At 47.3% G+C, this 4,510-nt stretch overlaps 1 long non-coding RNA gene across 2 annotated transcripts; it reads left to right on the plus strand.

Annotated features, from left to right (window-relative positions):
- The first annotated feature begins 777 nt into the window (after nucleotides 1–777).
- LOC141074842 (uncharacterized) lies at nucleotides 778–2,006 on the plus strand. Of its 2 annotated transcripts, XR_012227220.1 has the most exons (3): nucleotides 778–1,288; nucleotides 1,385–1,595; nucleotides 1,794–2,006. It is a non-coding gene; the product is annotated as an uncharacterized lncRNA (long non-coding RNA). The 2 variants fall into 2 exon arrangements; XR_012227219.1 differs by having other exon boundaries at nucleotides 778–1,595.
- Nucleotides 2,007–4,510: the final 2,504 nt, after the last annotated feature.

The raw sequence follows: 4,510 nt of genomic DNA on the forward strand, positions 1-4,510 counted from the left end.
ATTGTTTGCCTTAAAATTAAAAAAGTGAAGAAACATCATATATTAAAAGCTAATTAACATATATTTTACATGGTTATGTAAAAAAAGTAAAATTCCATATTAAATTCTTCTGATGAATATCTCACAGTAAAGTGTGCTTTAGGCCTCTTTCACACATCAGGTTTTCGGCGTCAGGCACGATCCGGCGCTTTTGACTAAAACCGGATCCGGCGAAATGCAATGCCGGATCCGGTTTCCCCCCCATTGACTTGCATTAGAGCCGGATCGAGCCGGATGGCCATGCGTTTCATCCGATTTTCGCCGGATCCGGCAATGTGACGCGATCCGGCGTCTGGAAAAAACGGCTACTGTAACGTTTTTTGTCTCCGGCGAAAAAGCCGGACACGCCGGATCCGGCGTGTCCGGCTTTTTCATACAATGAAAGCCTATGAGCGCCGCAATGCGCCTGATCCGGCGATAGCCGGATCCGGCGGCCGGATCCGGTTTCTTTGGTCTGAGCATGCTCAGTAGCTCTGCCCACAAGACATATATAAAAGCAAGACAGTGGGACCCTCAGCCACACCCAACATGCCACCCAAGCCAAGAACCAGGAGCAGGAGAAGGCAGCAGACATCTGCAGCAGCAGCACCATCAGCACCACCCCAAATGGAGCAGCATGCTGAACAACGGGAGGGGAGTCCAGCAGCAGATGAGAGACGGTAATTATCAAATCCCTGATTCCTCCAAACTAGGGCTATGGAATATCAAGATATTCATTGGCCCTTTGTTTCTCTTTATTCAACAGCCGCCCAAGAGATGCAGCAGCAGCAGCAGCAGCAGCAATGGCAGCAGCAGAAACACCACCCACAGCCATGGAGTCTGGCCATGAGGAAGACAGCACATCTTCTTCTGGGAGCCCTCCCTCGCATCGTCAGCGTTTGACGGTAAGTTTTTATTTCCAAAATCCATCATCTCTGTAATATATGTCTATTCATTGCCTTTTATTTCAAAACAGGAATCACAAGATGAAGAGGAGCTCCCAGAAGAAGAAGGAAGGGGTGGACAGACACTTGGAGTGGGCTCACAATTGGTAAGTTTTTTGCATCAAACGCAGAAACACAACATCACACTACACACAACACATAGAAAACAATGTTCTGCAGACCACACACAGCAAACAAATGCCTACATCCAAAGACATAACATTTTTTGTTTTCTTCTCTAGTCTTCCCAATCTGGTGCTCGGCCAAGAGGTCCTCGCAGTGCCTCCCAGGGTCGTCGGCGACAGCAACGCGGCGGTCACCAGCGTGTAAGTATAAATATTTTTGCTTTGTTTTTTTTGCACTTTTTATTTCATTTCTTTTGTGGAGGCTAATTATGTTATTTTTGTCTTTTTCTTTAACAGCCTTCACAGCGTGCTCCCGACTCTGACGGTGAGGATGGAGGGATTGATGTGGACCGCCTCATCGATCTTGTCAGAGAAAGGGAGCCGCTCTGGAATATGGCTGACCGCCGCCACGCTGACCTGATCGTTACCCGACGACTCTGGGAGGAAATCTGTTCGCTCCTTGTGGACCGCTGGGAGGACCTCGAAGCTCGGGCCCAGATTAAAGAGCGTAAGTATATACAGTACTGGTTGCTTGATTTAAACCAGTGTTTCCCGAACTCCAGTCCTCGTGGTCCCCACGGATCATGTGTTCAGGATTTCTATTTACTTTGGAAATCCTGAAAACATGACCCCTGGGGACCATGAGGACTGGAGTTTGGGAAACACTGATGTTGTATACTAACCACTTTGTCCTTTCTCGTTTCAGGGGAGAGAATTGTGAAGCGGTGGCGGTCTGTGAGGGATCGTTTCAAGAAGGAGTTCAATAAAGAGATGCGGGCCCTGAGTGGATCTGGAGGACGCAGGAGCAAGTACAAGTACGCACGAGCCCTGTCGTTCCTCCGGGAGACAATGCTCACCAGAAGGTAAATATTACACACCACATGTGACAAAAAAATGTTTAGATGTAACTTTTTTTTTTCAGCCAGGGCCATACCATGTCACTATTTTAATTGTTTTTTTTTCTCTTTATTCCACAGCATGGTGAGCAGCACTCGGGAGCCTGCACGATTGGACCCTTCTGAGGCGATCCCTGAGGAGACCGGCACCGAGGGACACTTCGACCGCCCCGGTACATCTGCACCTTCCCAGCCTTCCCACACATTCGACCCATCTGTCCCATCCACCAGCACAGGAGCATCATGGCCGCCTACATTACATGAAGCTGCTGGTGAGGAGATCGCTTTCCCTTTACCCCACCCTTCTGCCCCTGCCACCTCTAGTACACCTGCGGGTACTGGGCGGCAGCGGCAGAGGGGTCAGGAAAAGAGTTATGCGCCAGAGTTCTTGCATCTGAATGCATCTTTCCAGAACTGTCTAAAAGTCTTGTCAGAGCAAATCTCCGCAGGCTTTCAGCAGATCAACTCCAGCATTCTGGAGGTGAAGACACTTCTGCAAACCATGCATTCAGAAGCAAGATCTTCGCCAAACCACACCTTTTTCAGGTCTGTTGTGGAGCGCATGGCAACACTATCTCCTACCCAGCAGATGCATGCAATGCATTTGTGCCACGGTGCTCTACAGCAGGTTACCTCCCAACCTCCACCTCCCACCACTGTAGTTCCTCCACCTGCACCCCCTCCAGCCACTTTCCATCCTCCCCCTCCTATTACATCTGCACCCCCTCCAGCCACTTTCCATCCTCCCCCTCCTATTACATCTGCACCCCCTCCAGCCACTTTCCATCCTCCCCCTCCTATTACATCTGCACCCCCTCCAGCCACTTTCCATCCTCCCCCTCCTATTACATACCAGCAACCTCCCCAGTACCAGCAACCTCCCCAGTACCAGCAACCTCCCCAGTACCAGACATCTCCCCACTTCCAGCAACCTGCCCCGTACCAAACTCCTTCCCCGTACCAAACTCCTTCCCCGTACCTAACTCCTTCCCCATACAACTTTCCATCAACATCATCTGCTCCTACAGTCCCTGCCCAACCCTCTACTCCACCGCCCACCACCTCTTCTGCCTCCCACATGTCCACCCATTCTGTAGCTTTTTCCACACCATCACCTCTAACTGTTCCTTCCCCACCACGATCCCAATCCTCTCTCCACACTCCCAGTGTCGAAGTGTCCCGCAGCCCCTCCAGCAGTATTTCCACACCACACTACACAGATTTATGATGTGTTTTGTAATAAAAATGCCCAGTTTTTTTTCAAACCTTTATTAAAAAAGTTTTTTTAACTTTAAAAACAGTTTACAAACAAAAAAATATTTTAAATAAAAGTTAAATTATTGTTTACACTGGTTGTCTGTCATTTCTTTCTGCGGCGAAATATGTTTAAAAAAAAGGTTAAATAAAGGGTATTTAAAAGGTAAAAAGGTATTCAAAACCAGGTATATAACTGTGGGTAAATTTTAGCTTTTTGCCACAGTTGTGTTCCTGGTTGTGTTTGAAGCAAAGTATTTCACCTAAAAAGTTGTGTTTATTGTTGGTGATTTCATAACAATGTACACAACTTTTGTTAAAAGGTGAAATACTTTGCATAAAACACAACCAGGTACACACCTGTGGCCTAAAGCTAAAAATAGAGACCATGACAAGATAGCCAACTTTGGTTGGCAAAGGTATATACTGTTGGTACAGAAGGTACACAAGTTTGGTTAGGGCACAAATCTTTCACACTCTGTCATCCTGCCAATGTACTCTGCCTTGAGGTGACATAAAGTATAGTGCAAAATTGTCCCTCATTACTGAAACCGTCACAGAACTTCTAGTGGTAATGTCATGGTAATCTTGCAAGGTGGTTTCTTCAGAGGTGTCCTCAATGGAAATGGGTTCCTTGCAGATAACAAAATTGTGGAGTACCACGCAAGCTTTGATCACCTCGTCAACAGTTTCTGTCTTGAGGTTGATCGCAGTCAAAAGGACCCGCCATTTGGCTGTCAGAATACCAAAGGTACATTCAACCATTCTTCTTGCTCTTGTGAGGCGGTAATTAAAAATGCGTTTTGGTCTTGTCAATCCTCTGCTAGAGTATGGTTTCAAAAGGTGTTCTGACAGCTGGAAGGCTTCATCCCCTACACAGACAAATGGCATAGGTGGACCAGATGTTTGCGGCAGCGGTCTAGGGGGTGGGAACTGGAAGGTGTTTCCATACAGTTTACGCCCCATGGCAGACAGTTTGAAAACTTGAGAGTCATTGGAGTGGCCATAGGCCCCAATATCCACAGCAATAAATTTGTATTCCGCGTCAGCGATGGCCATGAGGACAATTGAAAAATATTTATTGTAATTGAAATATTCCGATCCCGATCCAGCTGGCTTTACAATGCGGATATGTTTCCCGTCCACAGCGCCCAAGCAGTTGGGAAACTGACATATCTGTTGAAACTTGTCAGCAATTTCAATCCACCTCTCTGTTGTGGGCTCTGGTAAAAACTCTTCAGCTAAGGAGTCCCACAGTGCACGGCATGTGTAC

Source organism: Dendrobates tinctorius, unplaced genomic scaffold, assembly GCF_039654945.1.
Source record: "Dendrobates tinctorius isolate UK_male_01 unplaced genomic scaffold, ASM3965494v1 ptg000334l, whole genome shotgun sequence".
In the NCBI taxonomy this organism is placed as follows: Eukaryota; Metazoa; Chordata; class Amphibia; order Anura; family Dendrobatidae; genus Dendrobates; species Dendrobates tinctorius.